Source organism: Haliotis rubra, unplaced genomic scaffold, assembly GCF_003918875.1.
Source record: "Haliotis rubra isolate DU_JTF1 unplaced genomic scaffold, ASM391887v1 Scf677, whole genome shotgun sequence".
NCBI classification, from domain to species: Eukaryota; Metazoa; Mollusca; class Gastropoda; order Lepetellida; family Haliotidae; genus Haliotis; species Haliotis rubra.
Window position 1 is genome coordinate 25,664 of NW_025767387.1, and position 21,016 is coordinate 46,679.

Consider the following 21,016-nt stretch of genomic DNA (forward strand, 5'->3'; position numbering starts at 1 on the left):
TATAAGCTTGAAAGAAAGTTTAAAAAGACTCACAGCAAACACGAAATCCCAGCCTAAGGCTTAAACCACGCATAATCCATAATCAAGAGGCATATCCAAATCAGTAACGATCGTTCAAAAACACTTCACCACAGTTAAGTTGTAACACTTCCAGGACTAGACGAGCCATCGGAATTAATGACGTGGGTTGGGCCACCTTGCCAGTTGGACTCTCTTCTGTGGATATCCTCTATCGTGTCCATGACTGTTCGTGCCACCTTCTTCTTCTTCGTCATGGGTGACTGTGTCCGTTTCCTTTACACAGCTTCTGTCTCCATCTCGGAAGTGTCTGAATCTAGAGGCTGTTCCTGATATGTTGACTCCTTTTCTGAACAAAACAAACGTGCCAGATTATTAGTCCTACTTATATAATGGAATAGACACACTATATCTACATACTTAAAGTTAAAACCAAATATATACAACAGTAACACTTAGATAAGAGATAAACAAAAACATATATTTATGTACATACCAACGTCGTCCTGTATAATATCCATATTCAAAAATCGAATTCCAGGTACAAATCCATATCGTCAGATGCACACTGTAAGCCACAACACAAAACACAAGAACCGACAGCAGGCCGTTGTTTGTTGATTGCATGTCTGTTTCCATAGTTCAGGGTCATATCCAAGTCGTCAGGAGCACAACACATAATCTGGCGAAAACTTCTGACCTCCGGTATATCATTACTGACCTCTGGGATCACTATGGCATCTTCTGATATAGTCGACCCGTGAAGATCCGGGGTAAGATAGGTCTTTAGCATCCCATTCTTGTCATAAAAGGCGACTATGCTTGTCGTAAAGGCGACTAACGGGATTGGGTAGTCAGGCTTGCTGACTTGGTTGACACATGTCATCGGCTCCCCAATTGTGCAGATCGATGCTCATATTGTTGGTCACTGGATTGTCTGGTCCAGACTCGATTATTTACAGACTGCCGCCATATAGCTGGAATATTGCTGAGTGCGGCGTAAAACTAAACTCACTCACTCACTCATTCTTATATGGTCATAGTATCTTCTGATACTGCCTGCTTAGGGGGCAGCTTCCTGAGGTGTGGTTTCTTTCTTCCGGGATTTCTTGTTCCTCTCTGTAACCAGTCGGTCCCTTGGATCTGGCCAACACCTCAGCATAACTCTTCCTCTGTGTCTGCATAGGGCGTTCTCTGACTTTTCTGCCACCAGTGCATTCCCTACGAACATGACCAACCTCAAGACACTTGAGACACAGGGGTGTTCTCCCCGACATAGTAAACAGTAGCTGGAACACACCATTCCTTGATTGAATGTTAACAAGATGCAGAATCTTGGCTATGTCTTCAAAGGATATCTCCATGACCACATCAAAGATGCCCAACATACATTCAGCATCAAAGTCCTCAGTGCTCACTTGTTCCATGTGTTCCTCCAGGTCACTTGTGACCTCTGGTATATCAGTACTGTCCTCTAGTATAACTATGGCAGCGTCTGGAGTATTAGTGGTGTTCTCTGGTACTGTCTGTTTAGGGACAGCTCCTTCAGGTGGGGCTTCTTTCCCGGGTTTTCTTCTGCATCCCTATATCCAGGTGATCCCTCAGCATAACTCTTCTTCCTTATATGGGTAGGATGCTCTATAATCCTTCTTGTTCCTGAACATTCTTGGCGAATATGACCCACCTCCATACACTGTAGACACAGAGGCGCCCTCCCTGACATGGTGAAAAGAAGCTGACAACAACCATTCCTTGACTGAATGTGCGGAATAGAGGTTACTTCCTCTAAGGTCATATCAATGACCACCCGATATATCCCCATGAGGCATCCGGCATCGAATTCCTCCATACTGATTACTTTCTTCACATCCAACACAACTCCGTAGTCTGCAAAGAACCTTCCTTTAAGAACCAGCCATACAGAACTCCTCGCTCTCCTCGGGAGCACGTAGTTTGTTCACTAAGGCGAAGTAAAGTAGTTGGTTTTTTGCTTAAGGAGAGCACGAACGCAGTCACCCACACTTATAAATTGCGCACCCGAGTCGTCCACATTTGGGACGATCGCAGGAGTCAACCAAGCCGATGTGCAATGGAAATGTCTCGCCCCGGGCCAACAGCTTTTGGGGATGAGGTTAATTCCCAGTCATTCTATTACATTGGCACACAGTGCATTTAACCTTCATCTCTGAGTCTTAAAATACCTATCACAGTGTCGAGATGAAGGCTAGTAACAATTATAATCTAAAGAAAAGGGAAATTAGCATGGATACATTTTAAAACAGTTCATATTGTCTGTAAGTCACTTTTTAAACACAGTCACATTAGTCTCTTATGTCACTTTATACTTGTATTCCACCACAGTTGTTGTCTTTCATTTCGGAATTAAGAGTTGTTTCCCTTTATATTTCAAGTCCTTGTATATCTGTTCTTTGATTTATATTAGCTCCCAGTCTGACTTTCCCCTTTATGTGCTTCAAGTATTCTTCAACCTCACTGTCATCAAACGTGCACTAATGGGTAAGGACTGACCTCACGCCTGATCTGTTTCACTCTCACAGTCACAGTCTTCTTCTGTTTCCTTTCCCATTTCTCTCCCTGAACAATTCGAACACCAGAGTCGAATCGCAGGGGTCAACTAAGCCAATGTTCAATGGAAAGGTCTCGCCTCGGGTCCACAGCCTTTTTTTTTTATTCCAGTTAACTATTACATCTGAAGACAGTGCTGTTCAACCTTCACCTCTAAATCTTAAAAATACCTATCACAGTTGTTAGATTAAGGTCTCTGACAATTAGTACTAAAGACGGAAGAAATCATTCAGAACAGTTCATATTGTCTCTTGAAATCACAGTTATTCACACTCAGTAGTGTCTGTCTATTCCACTTTATATATATTTATACTCCTGCATAATTGCTTTCTTGTCCATTGGAATCACAAGAAGTTGTCCTTTTCTTTTACATCAGTCACTACCTGTTCTCTGAGTTTTTCAACTGCACAGATGTCCTTCCTTTCAACAGTTTCAGATAATTATCAAAGTCTATGACTTGAACATCAACCAAATGAGGTTGGGGGTATTTACGTCTGCTAACTCCTATCACAGCAGTCTCATAATGCAATCACTTCAGTCACATTCTCTGTCACGCTCTTCTTTCGTTTCTCTGCTGTTTCCTGATGTGATGGTCCATGCAGGTAGCAAAGGCACTGCAAGTCCCCATGGTCCCTATTATGGTGATCTACCTTCGGTTGCTTGCGATCTATAGCACATTTTATGTTAAATTGTCTTCATGAATAAATTATTTATACATTCACGAAGCTAGTTTTAGACACCATCTGTGATACTCTAGATATTTTACAGTCCTTCGATGACTGGCTATTTAACTATTTTAATTAATGTGTATGTCAACCTTTTGTCGTCACTATATGGCTGAAATATTGCCGATGTGACGTTAATGTTTTAACTTACTCACTCACTCACTCCTGATGTGATGTCTGTTTCCTCTTTCCTTCAGAGTCATCTGTTGAAACTGTGTTGTCCCGAATCTGTTCTTCAGACTTTTCACACTCTCCATGTACTCATCATCATCTGAATCACTGTAATTATCCACCCGTGTGTTCTTGTCTGAATTGGTTGAAACAACTTGCTCTGTAGACACAACCTGTGATGGACCAGGGCACTTCGCTCGCACATGTCCGAAACCATGAAACCTCAAACATATCGGTGTTCTCCCAGGTACTGTTATCAGTATTGACGCCTTATCTCCAAACCGTATTATGCGTGGAACGTTTTCCTTTTCTTGTTCAGTTAATTCCATTCTAATGATTCGGACTCCACAGAATATCCTTACACCTTCTACTTCCACATATTCCTGAGCACTTCCACAACAGACCTCGTTTTCATTACAGAAGAGTACTTTTTGAATAAGGGTATGTCTACAATAAAGGGTAAAGTTAGTGGGGACAATGTTATCAAGGGAAGCCATGGTAACTGTTTTAGAAGGGGGTCAAGAAACGAGTTGTTGAGCAATAAAAGTGCAGATTTAAATAGTACATCAGGAAAATGTTTGAAGATGACAGGCTCTGTACATATATTGGTAATTAACATTTGATAAAATACGCCACTGTTGACAGGCGAAAACCAGTTGTAATTGGGAAACAATGAATTGAAATATCTATAGGATTCTAAAATCTTTTGATAATATGGTGGGATATAATCTGAATGAGGCTTTAAATTAGAAGCAAAATCAGCATTGATTTCTTTAAGTGAGAAACCAATCCAATACAAAGCAAAACTAGCATACTTACACTGACTATTATTAATAATTTTATGAAGATGGTACAAACGTAAAGCATGAAGGCGAGTAGGTATATGAGGAAAATTGACACCTCCAAATTCTTTATTATTATATAAAACACGTCTAGCTAATGGTTCAAAATGATGGAATCCCCAGAAAAAATCAAATGCTTCGTGTGTGAAAATATCAACAAAGTGCTTGGGCATGTGCAATACAGCTGCGACATACCACAACTTTGACATGGCCATGACATTGCAGATAGTGGATTTACCATACACTGATAAAAACCTATCCTTAAAATTGGAATTTAGAACCCCGTGGAAGTTTGTTATACACTGATAAAAAACTCTCCTTAAAATTGGAATTTAGAAGTTTGTTAAAATTTTATCCAGTTATCATCGGGAGTAACATTACTACCAAAAACAACCCCCCAAATTTTACAAGAATTGGGCCATGATATACCGAAGTGGTCGGCCGAAGAACACCATTTTCCAAAAGATATGGCCTTTGTTTTGGCCATGTTTAGACGGGCACCAGTACCTCTACCATACCACTCACTCACTTGAAGCAAACGTCTGACAAAGGGCTGAGGCTGCAGCCTTGCCTGACTTCCCTCCTCACCGGGAATTTGTCCGAAAGGTAACCGTTTACTAACACGGTACTACTAACGTTATTATATAAAAGGCTGACCAGGTTGATAAACTCTGGACCAAACCCATACTGGTGTAGGGCCCCTGAACATGAAATCAGGATTTACCCGATCTAAACCTTCTCTTGATCCAAGCAAACAAATGCCATAGAATCCCCTTTTTGCTGCACATAATCAGCTACATTCCGTAGAAGATGTATGTTGTCTGCTATTGATCTGCCTCTGATAGAACATGTCTGATCAGGGTGCACAATCTCAGCAATAACTGATGACAACCGGTTTTGTACAACCCTCGACAACAGTTTATAATCTACATTTAACAGGCTGAAAGGGCGCCCATTATGTAACAATTGAGGAGTTTGGGGGTCCTTACATAACAAAGAGATACAACCTAGTTTTTGAGAATTGCTAAGAGTGCCCAAATGTATTGACAAATTATAAATATGTGGTAATGTATCTTGAAATAAAGGCCAAAACTTGAGATAAAACTTCTTACTTAACCCATCCAACCCGGGGGGCTTTGTTATTATCCATCAGCCAAAACCCCTATCAAGGGAAGGTAAATCCTCAAGAAATTCCGAACAATAAAAAATCATCAATTTCCTCAGGGGTGTATAAATTTTCGTAAAACTCCCTGCAATAGTTCCGAATGGTACCATTTTTGTCATAAGTTTCAGAACCATTCTCCAAGAAACGAATGGTTTTTTCTCCAGAGCGTTTAAATTCAGACTGTAAAAATTGTTTCGATGGTTTCTCATTATTTTCCAAAACTTGCACTCTGGAGCGGATTGCACTTCCCTGTACCTTTCCATAATGGAAATCATATAGTTGTGATTTGATCGCTTTTAACTGTTCTGCATACTCACCAGGCCTCTGGCCTTCTGCAGCTATCAGATCTCTGTATAGCCTCTGAAGCTAAAGTAAAATATTTCTTTTATTGGCAGCTAACTTTTTCCCATAAGCCAATACAAAAGTTTTAATTTGAGCCTTGAGGCGATCCCAATCCGCAAGAGACAAATCAGCCTGAACATTTAAAGATTCCTAAAACTTTTGAAATTCCAATATAAATGATTTGTCTTTAAGTAAGGGATTTTTAAATTTCCAATACACAGGTCCTACAGAGATACAATCAACAACCTCCAGATCTAGAACACAATAATCGTGATCAGAAATGGAACATGGTTGCACATCACAACTTTTTATAACCGGTTCTAAAGGAGCAGAGATACAAAATCTATCTAGCCGACAGCGAACATTTCCATCTCGCCATTTTGTGATATTTTTATTTTTATGCTGAGCTCCGGGTCAATTAATTTATATGAATTTGAAAAACGTTTCTTACCCGGAGGAACAATGCTGAGCTCCGGATCTATTTCTTTGTCCGGTTCCATTTCCTCATCCTCAAACACATGATTCCTCTGATTATTCTTGCCTTGAACTATCTCTGAGTAAGATCTTTGTGCTGCAGCACGGAGCACAGGCTGTGAATTTTTTGCCCTGTTACTGCATTACCTTTTGACATGGCCGACCTCCTCAAACTTTAGACACAAAGGACGTCAACCACCCACTGTAAACAGCAACGGGAAAGTTGATAAGTCAGGAGCAGTTACATGAAGTAAATGGGGGATTTTTCGAATATCCTCATGTGAGCATTCCAAAATGACCTCGTATGTCCCCAATACAATGTCCTTAGATCTTTCATGTTTCCCCTCTCTTCATGGATGTTGGTCACCTTTCCATACGGCTGTAGTTGTCTGCTCAGGAACGTCACTCCATACTCTTCAGGCAACCAGTGTATCCTGACTGCCGATCTCAATCTGTTTACAAGGACAAGCTCCACATATAAACTCGGTGAAATTCTCTGGAAAAAATGCAGCACTTTGCATAGAGCTGTTCAGCAGCTTGGCTTGATTTGAGAGTTACAAAACACTCGTATCCCTTGTCACGTTTGCTAATGCGCTCAACACATCCCATCCTTTCAATGTCGTTGACAAACTCCATCACTCCAAGTCGGTTTGCACTAAACCTGTCCGAACCATAGAACGTCAGGCGGATGACACGATCCCCGATGTCCTGATCTGTTTCTGCAAGACGTGGACCAGCATTCACTTTCACGATCGCAGCCATGATGAAACTAAATGGGGGGAGTCCAAAGACAAGGACAAAGTCCAGCCTGCCCGTCGACCTAGACACAGAAAAAAAGTATTAATTCTCGAAATACTATCTTGCAGATCCGACAAAATCTGTGCCAGGTAAGTATGCTTTTGCCTGGTCTGAGTTTTCATTTGCATCACCCTGGCTTCACCCCACTCGGGCGTATGGTAAACAACGCTTCACATATATTCCATGACAGGTTTCTTGTTCATACTGTTTAATGTACAGGACACTGCATTAGCACATATACTTTATGAAAACTATTACTGACAGAGAAACCCACACAGAACGGGATTTATTTACATTTAAGCTGTATAAACGCTCTCCTCATGTCCGGGACGCAGGGGAGACAACTTGACAGTCAAAACACAACTGGCTCTCAATGGGATCCCATCTGAAATATATTCAAGTCAGAATTGAATGAAATAGATTCTTTTGCTTAAGTATATAGCTTGACATATACACCTACAAGGTATAGAGTTTGAAAATCTCCCTTGAAAAAGAGTCAGGCAGTCCCAATCCAGTTCGACAACGTTAACGTCATCACGGGATCAGACCATGACGTCCGAAATACGGCCTTTCCTGACACGCAACGTCATCGATAAGCTCGCCGAATGTGGTGCCGAAATCATGTCCGCAGACCCTTGTTTTGGTGGAGAAATGTTGTTTTTACAGAAGAGTCCAGGTTTAACATTTCCCATAGTGATGGACGTCAACGTGCCTATAGACGCGTGGGAGAACCTTATGCACACAGGCCTGTGTCTTGGAGAGGAATCACTTTGGTGGTGATTCCGTGATGATTTGGGATGGAATAACAGCACGCCAAAGAACTCCTTTTGTAATTGTTCAGGGCAACTTAACCGGTGTGGGCTACAGGGATCAGATTCTTCGACCTGTGGCAATTCCTTTTCAGCAACGTCATGGCCCTGGGTTAACATTCAAATGGGAAAATGCCCGCCCTCATACGGCAAGGGTTGCTACGGATTTCTTGCAATACCACAACGTTGACTTACTGCCTTGGCCTGCAAATTCACCGGATCTCTCCCCGATAGAGCATATTTGTGATGAGATGCATTGACGTCTACGCCGTATTCCCCATCCGCCAGATAACGACCTTGACCTTGCAACAGAACTTGAGATAATCTGGCGTGACATCCACAAGCCTTCCTTGCACGTTTGATAGGCTCTATGCGTTGTCGATGCACTGCTGTTCTCAATGCCGATGGTTGACATACCCGTTGTTGAGCTTGTGACATGGTCGTTTGACCCCTGTCCCGCTTGTGACTCGTGACGTCATTGTGATTGACTTTTCACTTGAAATTCTCCCGACTTGTTATGGTCTCATGATCCCTCCATTAAAGTTTATATGTACCTTTGACATTGTTATCGTACCTATCAACTGGGATAATATTTTGACAATGCACAGTTTCTTTATGTGGCTAGTATATATGACTATTTTGGTGTCTACACCAAACGTACGTAAAACGTAGTACATATACATATACAACTATACAACAGACATACTGCAAAGAAGCAACAACTAAATAAATATACAAAAGTATGATTACAATAGTTAAACACAAATATACAAAAGTGTATATGTTAACAATACTCCCAACAATCAAGTCCCAGCCAAAGCTGTATATTATGAATCCATTGTTCTGAATCCCAGTCCATGGGCATGTCCGAATCATCATCACAAACACAACACACTTATTTGTAACTTGTTTAAGTGGCATTTAGAAGGTGAATGCCACTTAAACAAGTTATCCGCCGTCTTCACGGAGATGTGGCAGTATGAGACATCAACAAACTCAACCTCTCCTTCTTGTACACTTATTTGTAAGCACAACTATGAGTTCGAAGTCCAAAGGCATGTCCAGCTCGTTATCTAGGTGAGAAGACATAAAGAACAAGTTATGTCAAAGGACTTCCCACACTACTACTCCCAGAATCACCTGTGTACACATCGTGGGACTGCAGCTTCCACCCTGATGCCTCTCTCATATAGGCATCCTTCATGGCATCATGCACCATTTTCGCAGCCTTATCATGTTTCCTCGCTGGCGAAGGGGCCGTTTCCTGGTGTTTCCTGTCGAGGCTTCCGTGACTGTCACATCCATCTACCCCGTACCTTCACCAACAGACTCATCCGGAGCCGTGACTGATGTTCCCTCCGCATTACTGTCCACATGAACTGATTCCGTGACTGTCACATCCATCTCCCCAGCATTATCACCAACAGGTTCATCAGGATCCGTCACTGTTGTTCCCTCTCCACTACTGTCCACAAGAACCAATTCCGTGGTGTTGATGTTCTCCTGAGCACCCTCACCAGACCAGTCCTTCGCTTTGCCAATGGCCTCATCAATATCGGCCTGTATCTCTGCTGCCTCATCCTCCTCCTCATCCATGTAGGAATTATTTCCTCCAGGTGTTGTAGAAAGGGCCTGCGAGTAGGATTTCCTTAAAGAAGGCTGAGGTAGAATCCTAGTTTGTCCCTTACACTCCCGCCTCACATGACCAACCTCATGGCACTTTAAACACAGAGGTGGACGTCCAGCCATAGTTACAAGCAGAGGGAAGACACCATTTCTTGATGTAATGTTGACAAGATGGGGAATCGTAGCCACATCCTCCAAACACGTTTCCAATACGACTTCATGTGTCCCCAAAAAACTCCGGAGTCAAACTCCTCCGTACTTGATTCCTCTTTATGGAAATAATTTTCCCAAACTCTGAGAAGAATTGTGCCAGATATGCGTAGACAGTCTTCCAGAAGCCAATGCCCAGCGGGCACACAACGTTGAATCAACGTTGAATTTTGGTTGTTTGGTTGATCAACGTTTATCATGCGACCAAAGAAAGTTAGTCGAGATTCGTTTAGTTGTCAACGTTGTTTCAACGTAAGGAACCAACAAAATGTCAACTAATTGTTTCCTTGGCAAATCTGATACATAATTCATATTGGTAATAGGTATCCAACTTAGCAACTATCTTTTCGGAACATTAATTTCATAAAAGATCAAGATCGAGCTAGTGACACATATAATCTTATATATTGTTTGATTGTGCATCGATCAACGGACGGAAATATTACGTAAATCGCAATTGAAAATGAAAACATCAATGATTTTAGGTATAAAGTCAACAGTTATCCAAATTTTATTACATTTGATATTTTCCCACAAAACTGTCAAAATTGTATAATTCCCGACAATTTGCTTTCAAACACTTGCCAGATCGCCTCGTTTGGCCATATCCGGACATGCGCACAATTATCGCGCGCGCAAAGGCAGCTGATCGTTGTCAGTTTACTTTGGCGAAGTTCAACGCAATATCGTTCTATTTTCAACATCTTCACGGCATGCTGGTGTTTATTTGGTAAGTATGTCCTTCATGTATAATGAAAACGTAGGAATGTTGTTTAAATCTAGCAGGTCAATGTAGCAAGAAACTCCGAATTAGGGCTCATGTTTTATCTCACAAGGGTACCGGTATGTCACATACATGTTTCTCAAAATTTAGTGGAAGCCCGTGTTTTCCATAAACTTGTTTTGTTATTTTTCAATATATTTGCATGCATATATTTGGCATTTTATTATATAATCGAATAAGATTTCCTTTCGTATCCATCACCTGATTTGGATTTTGCAAATATACATTTTCAAATAATCAATGAAGTACATCAATATAAGGGACCATTCATAATTATATGGCTGCGGGTGGGGGTGATGATTGTAAAGGGGTGTGTGTGTGTCACCCATTTTGTTCAGGGGAGCTAAGGTGGTCCGCAGCAGTTTTGTACACACGTACTATGTTTAATATAATGCTTAGAAATTATGGGAAGGGGAGAGGGCGTCATAGATATTGTACATGACATGCAGGGTGGGGCGTCACTTATTTCGTACATAAACTTTACGGGGGAGGGTAATTCACATTGTACATGCTTCTTCTTAAAAATCATCATCACCCCCAAGCCATACATTTTGAACGGTCCCTAAGGGCAGCTATACAAAATCGAATAGAATTTATCAACATTTTATATTGCATCACATTATTATGAACATTTGTTCGTTTGAATAGATCTATCAGTAAATTATGCATTGAGCAGGCTCTGAACTCTGTCAACATATGCATATTATTTGGGGTGGGGGTGGGGTGGGGTGGAGAATGGCGAAAGGAAATCTTTCTCAGATCATGCAACGAAAATTCACATCAAAATATATTGTGCAAGTCTTTGTTAAGGATGAAATTGCATATAATTTATTTGAACTTTTATTTATTTACAAAATGTGTAACTTCACTAATGATTCTTTGATGGGACAATTAACAAAACTGCACTCACAGACTTTCATTCTTACACTTGTTTGGAAGGGATGTGATGATTCATGTCTCTTAAAGGTTAAAATGTTACATACAAAAGAAGGAATTTAGTAAGGAACATTTAATTATGAAATATGATATAATTTTAATGGAATTTGCAGAAATCTCATCTTCGAAGACTGGGTGGCTTGTTTCCAGTATATCCACCACAAAGGTTGATCATGTAAGAGAATAATTTGACAATGATTTCTCCCGGAGATGTTTAGTTTAATGAGCACTCCCTTGCTTGGCGCCATATTGTTTTTCGCCGTAAAGAGCTGGATGCGAGAAAGCACGCGAGAGGACAGAAGTCATAAATTTATAGAGATATATAGATGTTTATTGCTGGGAGACACACTCTTCAGGTATTTGGTCAGCTGTAGAATTTGAATATGATGTTTTTTTATTATTGTCAAAGTGTAGGTTTTTCATTATTTTGCATTTAAATGTGTGTGCAGTGAAACATACTGAGATTTGGAAGAGTCCATTATTTAGAGTACAGGTATTGTTAGATATCAGCATTTTATGTACTTGTTCCCTTGTCAAGATCATCTATCGAGTATATTAGAGAGAAGGTGTATATTTGTAGTGTTTTAAATCAGAGTTAGTTTCAGTGTATGACCTACATTTCAATATGTTTTGGCCACCTGTCACCCCTTTGGTCAAATAGAGTAGGACTTCCATTTCTTGGAATTGAGAGTCAGAGATGCACTGTTTCCAAGAATTTGCGTGTGCCAGCGATGTTTGTTTACGAGTACATTTAAGTCTTATTGAGTGTAGATTGGAGTTGTAAGAGATGTTATTCAGTGTCTTATTATTCAGGGTATGATAGATTATTTCTGGCAGGGTAGAGTTTAATCTCATTTGTTTATTGTTCATGATTCAGAGAAGCATAGTTATGACGTCGCAGATATTATAGGCACAGATAATTCATTATATGAGAGATTTTCTAAGAGTTCCTATAAGAGATTAAGTGTAAACATTTCTGAATTATGAAGAAGTTATTTATCTGAGTTTTATGAGTATACAAATGACAAAGAGAGACAGAGTAGATAATAGGGAATATATTGTATACTTATGAGAGCTCATTATTGTTTTCAGAACTACATGATCCATACTTCCTTGTGTTTGGGAATAAATGGTGTTGGAAGACCTCCCACAATAGACTTGTTCTTTGACCTGTGAACCACCACCCATTTTGTTTTCTTATCATTTAATGTAAAATGGCTTTTGTTACAATTTATGACTCCTGTTAGCAAAATTGCTACATCAGTACAACTCCTGTTTAATTTCAAATAATCGTTTCCGAAAATCTCTAAAAAGAACTAAATCTGACAGAATAACAACAATCCTCCATTGTTTTGCAGGACAATGTCAAACAATTTGATGTCAAGAATGAATGTTGATGGGCAAAACGGCAAGTTTTCTTTTAAGAATACAAGGTTGTATTCAATCATCTCTGGTAATTTAATTACCAAATGCAGCATTTTCATCATGACCGTAGCAAATAATATATGACAGTAAAGCATTGTCTAATTCATCCTAATTCATAGTTTAATTGAATAATCAACTTGAAATTGAGGATTTTCTTTGAAAATGTTTAAGAAAAACTTCCATTCCTTTAGTTGAAAATATAAGTTGTTTACATTTTTCGTCACATTTTGTATTGATGCTGTTCATATGTTCACATGGCAAGTTACAGCAGTGAAATGAACCTTTCAAGTGATTGATTAAACAAATACTTGAATCATTTAAGACACTATATCTTCCATATAAATTATTCATGTATTTAAATATATAATTTCAGAATGTGTCCTATCTCATGGGAATGAGATGGGAATGCATCCGAAGCAAATTCCAAGAAAGAGTTAGGAACGTTTCTGAAGTATCCACCTGACCGCCAGGCAGGAGTGGCAGAAAGAAGAGAAGTTGTATGTCAGTTTAATGCTATATGCAGATGACATTGTGTTATTATCACAACAGAGAACACCTACAGACTATGTCATGTGTGATGTTTTACATTATGTCTTAAACTACGTTTTTCTCTGTGCGTTTGTGTTCATAAAGATTTCATAAAAAGTGACTGGTTTTATGTGCTGTCTTCAGGTATAGTTCCTGTTCATCTTGGATCCCTTTCATTGTGAAAGTAATTGCATTGTGTTTATTCAGGGGTCTGTCTAATAGCTGAAATTCAGACAAAATGTCTTCTCGGGACAATTTCCACCTTTCAAGATAACAATACAACAGTAAATAGTTTTTCTTAATTTGGAATACTCTTTTCTTCTTACTGGAATTATACGTCCAACTGACATAAAACTTAAATGAACATTATATTGAATGTGGAATTTTAACCAAGTATTTTATCAGGTAAATATTTTTACTGCAATTTTATGTTTGAACACTGTTTATTGCAGGTAGCTTTTGGGTATTTTAGCTGGATGCATGAGTTTGGTGCTACTTTGGTGTGTAGTATAAAGATGAAGTGCGAGTCTATTTACAGGAAAGCGTAATACCTCCCAGACACAAACCACGGAACAACCCATTTTCAACGTTAACCCCACTCGGGTGTCTGTTAAACAACGCTTCACATATATTCCATGACAGGTTTCTTGTTCATACTGTTTAATGTACAGGACACTACATTAGCACATTCACTTTATGAAAAATAATGATAGAGAAAACCACACAGAACGGGATTTATTTACATTTAAGCTGTATAAACGCTCTCCTCATGTCCGGGACGCAGGGGAGACAACTTGACAGTCAAAACACAACTGGCTCTCAATGGGATCCCATCTGAAATATATTCAAGTCAGAGTTGAATGAAATAGATTCTTTTTGCTTAAGTATATAGCTTGACACACACACATTCCAGGTATAGAGTTTGAAAACCTCCCTGGAAAAACAGTCATCTGTAAGTGACTTTGAAGGTATTCCTGGGAAAGTTTTTTAGTTAAATTTCTATTTTTTACTTTGTTTTCCAAGGGGAGAGCGCGAACGCAGTCCCCCACACTTATAAATTGCGCACTCGAGTCGTCCACATTTGGGACGATCGCAGGGGTCAACCAAGCCGATGTGCAATGGAAAGGTCTCGCCCCGGGCCCACAGCCTTGTGGATCACTGTAAAGCCTGTGCTAGGTAAGTATGCTTTTCCCTGGTCGCAGTTTTCATTTACATCATCCTGGCTTTGAAAAAAAAAATAAAAGACTCATATTCGAAACAGGATCATTATTCAGCATTATAACGAATGTAAGTTTTTGCTTAACACTCGGAACATTGTTACACAATGAAAAGCATTTATATTTGGTATGGAAAGATTACAGGGCGACATCTTAAACATTAAATGTGGACTTTGCAAATCCACTCATTTATTACTAAAAACAAACAAATAATAACAACGACAAAAAAGAAGAAAAAGCCCAACACCCCCCCTGAAAAAACCCAAAACCAAACAAACAAAACAAACATCCACACATGACGTCCACACCTCACCCTACACACACGTCACATGACGACCACACCACACCCTACATTCACGTCACACCACGATCACACAACACGCTACACACACATCACATGACAACCACAGCACACCGTACACACACGTCACACGGTGACCACACCACACCCTACACACACCACGCATGACAACCACATCACAACCTACACTCACATCACATGACGACCACACCACACCCTACACGCACATCACATGACGACCACACCACACCCTACACACACGTCACATGGCTATCACATCACACACTACACACACCACATGAGAAGCACATCACAACCTTCACACATGTCACACGGCGACCACACCACACCCTTCCCACGTCACATGACGACAACACTACACCTTGCACACACGTCATATGACAACCACATCACAACCTACACACACGTCAGATGACGACAAGATCACAACCTACACACCAGTCACATGGCATCCACCCCACACCCTACACACGTCACATGATGACCACACCACACCCTACACACACGTCACATGACGACCACAAAACAACCTACACATACGTCACATGACGACCACACCACACCCTACATTCACGTCACACCACGATCACACTACACCCTACACGCCCATCACATGACAACCACCACAACACACTAACACGTCACACGGTGATCACATCACACCCTACACACACCACATGACATCCACATCACAACCTACACACACGTCACACATGACCACCAGATCACAACCTACACACACGTCACATGGTGACCACACCACACCCTTCACACGTCACATGACATCCACACCACACCCTACACACACGTCACATGACGACCACACCACACCCTACACACCGTCACATGACAACCAAATCACACCCTACACACACGTCACATTACAGCCCCACCACACCCTACACACACGTCACATGACAACCACATCACAACGTACGCATACGTCACATGGCGACCACACCAAACCCTACACTCACGTCACAAGACGACCACACCACACGCTACACACACGTAACATGACAACCACATCACAATCTACACACACACGTCACATGACGACCACACCACACCCTACACACTCGTGATATGACGACCACACCACACCCTACAAATATGTCACATGTAAACCACATCACAACCTACACACAATGGAGATGGCGACCACACAACACCCTACACACACGTCATAAGAGAATCACATCACAACCTACACAGACGTCACATGACAACCACATCACACCCTACACACACGTCACATGACAACCACATAACAACCTACACACACGTCACATGGCGACCACACCACACCCTACACACACGTCACATACACTCATAACAAAAGCACGTGTGACACACGACAATGTCACATACACACATCACCAACTACGGTCATGGTGAATGACAACCACACCACTAACTCCACTCACCTCACATATACCCACAACAAAAGCAGTTTAATAATTTAAGCTTTCAACGATCACGCAGATGATCCTGGTTTAGTGAGCAGATAGAGTGCAATTGTGCTTCACCATCTGCTTCAAAATCAGCGTCAACACGTATTGTTGGCTCGATGAATAATGATAATGTTTGGATATATGTTTGACACGGACATATTATCGAGTGAAACTGAAACGACAGCTTTCAACTGTATGCTGCCGCACCATTGGCACCGGAGGTGAGGTTAAATTGGGTTTAACGTCGTGCTTGAGAATATTTCGCTCATATGACGACGTGCATGCGTGTGTATGTTTATGTGCTGCTGCTTGTACTAGCCCAGACTGAAGCTGGTTTTATAGTGCTAGCCCACTAAGATACCATGCCGCAGTGAAGCATGAATACCCCGCTCAGACACATTATACTGACTCCGAGCTGACCAGTCCTTGTTGTACCAGGCGCCAGGCAGGGACTAACAAGTACCATATTTTAACGTCTTTGGTATGACGCGGTCGGGGATCGAACCCGCGACCTTCCGCTCTCCGAGCGGACATTCTAACCACATTGGCACCGGAACAAATGTGTTGGTTGAAACATCCAAACAAACCTGTTAATGTTCCCATTACGTATGTATGCTACGTTCCGCACACACGCAAGCCACGATATATTGTTGAACTTTGAGCACTGAATATACACCCATCAATAAAATGCAATGATCACATATCGCTGTGTCCAATACACAGTGCGACACACGGTACATGATGACCACACCATCCACTTCACATAACGACCACACCACACCCTACACACACGTCACATGATTACCACATCACACCCTACATATATCACATGACAACCACATTACACCCTACACACGCTACCTGATGACCACACCTTCCACTTCACATAACGACCACACAACACCGTACACACACATCACATAACGAAAACACCACAACATAACCGGCATCCATGAAGGGCCACCTCCTCGTGGTGGGTGCTGGGTAATGCTAAGCGCCCTTCAACCCCTGCGTTGTGGACCCGGGGATATTTGGTCCACCAACCCCTTTGCCGTGGGTTGCGCCCCTGTGTCGGTGGAGGAAGGGATTCTGGTGGTTGAGGGCACTGGTTCCAGGAACAGTGTTCCTTTGCCCAACACACCACTTTGGCCCTGACTTCACCTAGACGGGTGGTTGAATGGGCCCGGTTCAACCAATCGGTTGGTCATGCCAAGCCCTGTGTATGTATAGTGTGCTGCACAAATTTCGGAAACTATTTAAAAATGTATCATATGTTTTGGCTGCATGGTTATATGTATTTAAATTCCAAATGAGTCACTTCTATTTTGTAATTTGCCTAGAGTCTTATGCGCAGAAGGCGGTGGCTCATGGGCCAATCCGGTGGAAAAATTATTATTTTAGTTTTTTTCTGCTTGAGTATATCATCCGAGTATCCTTGGTGCTGCAAGTTGGAGGCCCACTTGTTTTAGCATTGTCCTTTGTGATATTCCGTGGTGGGTGGGGAGCTCGGATGATGAAATTTCAAAACTAAAACATGACTTACGAAACCCCAACAAAGAAAACCAAACGTCCTCTTGACACTGATCCTATTGACGATGACCTCAGACCGTCCAAAGCTATTGACTTTTGGCCACGTTTTGTAATGATTGAAACTGTTGACAAGACACCGTTAAAGTTGAACCCTTTCGCAATATCTAAGGGTATTCAGGGTATAGCCGGAGATGTTAAGAACATTAAAAGTTATGCTCCGGTGCGCTGCTGGTTGAATGTGTTAAACGACATCAATCAGCCAACCTGATGAGCACCGAATCGTTCGTCGGCGTTCCCGTTACTGTCTCTGCTCACAAAACATTAAATACAAGCAAAGGTATCGTCAGAGACCGCGATCGCCTGTTTGCTGACATGTCAGAACTTGATATCGTGACTGAAATGAAAGACCAAGGTGTGCTGTACGTCAAACGCTTTTCAACCCGTAAAAACAATGAAACTATTCCAACCAACACTTATCTATTTTCCTTTTCTTCTCCTACAGCTCCCAAATCACTGAAGACAGGTTACTGCAACATCAGGCTGACTTGTATATTCCGAATCCGCTCAGATGTTTTAAGTGCCAGAAGTTTGGCCATGGTGTAAAGACTTGTACATTGTCCGTTGTGTGTGCTCACTGTGGTGAGAAGACACACACAACTGAAGATTGTACAAGTACCTTTAAAAAATGCACCAACTGTTCAGGAGAACATTCATCTTTCTCAAAAGAGTGTCCGATTTGGAAAGAACAAATGCAGATCAACAAGATCAAATTTAGCCAAAACATCAGTTTTTCTGACGCCAAAAAACTTGTGAAGAGATCGGAAATTACCGAAAGTTATGCTTCAATAACCAAAACACCAACTGAATCAAGCCCTAAAGTATCTACATCATCCACAAGCTGTCAAACAAACTTGACTTGGGTCAAAAGTGACAGTCCACAGTGTTTATATTATATCCTGCTATATCATCTCAAACCACGGAATCACTTCCTAGTACATCTGAAAGGCAGGCAGAGTCATCTTCAGATCACAAGTCACTCACTCAGTCACGTTCACAATCTCAATCGTCATCTGATACTCAGCAAATTGCTAAAAGCAAACATAAACAGAAGCTTGATGCTTTCAAAAACAAAGTGGCAGAGTCCCAAAAGGGTCGGAAAATAGAATTCAGTTATATAACAAATACGGATCACTTGAGGACATGGACGTGTCCGAAAACGTCCATCTAGGGCACATAGCTTGTCGCCCTCGAAAACAGTGCGGGGTAGATCCCCAATTAATCCGCCTAAAAAATAGGTCTATCTACCAATATCGTGCAGTGGAACTGTAGGGGACTCTGGACAAATTTTAATGAAATACAGGTAATTGTCCAAGATTTAACACCATCAGCGTTCTGTCTGCAAGAGACATATCTGAAACAGACAGATCATTTTAACTTACGCCAGTTTGAAGACTATAATTATTTTTCCCTCTCAGGTGATAGAGCTACTGGAGGTTCTACTATCCTTATACGACAGAATGTTATTCACAGCCCTGTTACTCTTAACACTAATCTCCAAGCTGTTGCAGTGCGACTTACTCTGGGTGTAGCATTTACGTTGTGCTCTCTGTATATTCCACCTTCATCGACACTTCAGCTGACTGATCTTCAATCACTCTATGATCAACTCCCGAAACCATGTGTTATCATGGGTGACCTAAACAGTCACAACCCACTCTGGGGCAGTTCTACCATTAATACTAAAGGTAAAATAATTGAAGACTTCATTTCCAATAATGACCTCTGCATATTTAATGATGATTCAAGCACCTATCTGCATCCTGCAACTGGCACTTATTCTTCTTTGGATTTATCTGTTGCAGATTCTAACCTCCTGAATGAATTTGATTGGTCTGTTCATGATGACCTTTGTGGAAGTGACCACTTCCCAACTATCCTTTCAGAAATAACTCCATCTGATTCTCCATCGTACACAAGATGGAACTTTTCGAAGGCTAACTGGTCTTTATATGAAACTTTATGTACATCGAAACTGCGACCTGAATATTTCAGTGATATAACTGATCCCATTCAAACTTTTGCTGACATTTTAAAGCAAATAGCTGATGAGTGTATACCCAAGTCCTCTACGACTCCACATGTACGAAAACTATGGTTTAATACATATTGTAGACAAGCCAGAAAAGCGAGGAAAAAAGGCAGAGCGTTATTTCCGCCATCACCCAACTGTCCATAACTTCAATAAATTTAAAATACTTAATGCAAAGGCGCGTCGTACCTTCAAACAAAACAAACGACAATCTTGGAGAAATTATGTCTCCAAAATTAATTCACGCACGCCAATGTCTAAGGTTTGGAACATGGTTCAGCGAATAAAAGGCAAAGGTTCAAAATCAGCTGTGCACCATCTTAAAGATGGTGATAACTTGCTAACTGATAAATCTGACATTGCAAATAAAATTGGCGAAACCCTTGCCAAACATTCATCATCGGCAAATTATGTCCCTGAGTTTCAGAGATATCAGAAACAACAGGAAAAGACAAAGCTTCATTTCGAATCACATAACGGTGAAGATTATAATGAAGTGTTTTCATTACATGAGCTACATACAGCTGCTGAAACACTTACCTGAACCATGTCTGATGACACTTTTAGATATATTTGACAAAATATGGACGTCTGGAGAATTTCCTCCTTCATGGCGTAATGCCATTGTAGTCCCAATACCAAAACCTGGCAAGGATCATACAGATCCGTCTAATTACAGACCGATCTCTCTAACTAGCTGTGTTTGTAAAACCATGGAACGTATGGTGAATAATAGATTAACTTGGTATCTTGAAACCAATAGCCTTATAACCAATATTCAATGTGGTTTCAGGAAAAATCGTAGTACCATTGATCATTTGGTACGATTAGAATCCTTTGTTAAGAATGCTATAGTAAGTAAACAACATGCTGTATCAATTTTCTTTGATCTTGAGAAAGCTTATGATACGACCTGGAAGCATGGCATTTTGAGGGATTTACATGACTTTGGTTTGAGAGGCCGT

The 21,016-nt window shown here is 41.0% G+C and overlaps 2 non-coding genes across 2 annotated transcripts; both read right to left on the minus strand.

The window, feature by feature from the left end:
- Window positions 1-2,009: 2,009 nt before the first annotated feature.
- LOC124257901 lies at window positions 2,010-2,168 on the minus strand. The gene has a single exon (XR_006893425.1). It is a non-coding gene; the product is annotated as a U1 spliceosomal RNA (small nuclear RNA).
- A 12,291-nt stretch (window positions 2,169-14,459) lies between these two features.
- On the minus strand, window positions 14,460-14,623 carry LOC124257914. The gene has a single exon (XR_006893437.1). It is a non-coding gene; the product is annotated as a U1 spliceosomal RNA (small nuclear RNA).
- Window positions 14,624-21,016: the final 6,393 nt, after the last annotated feature.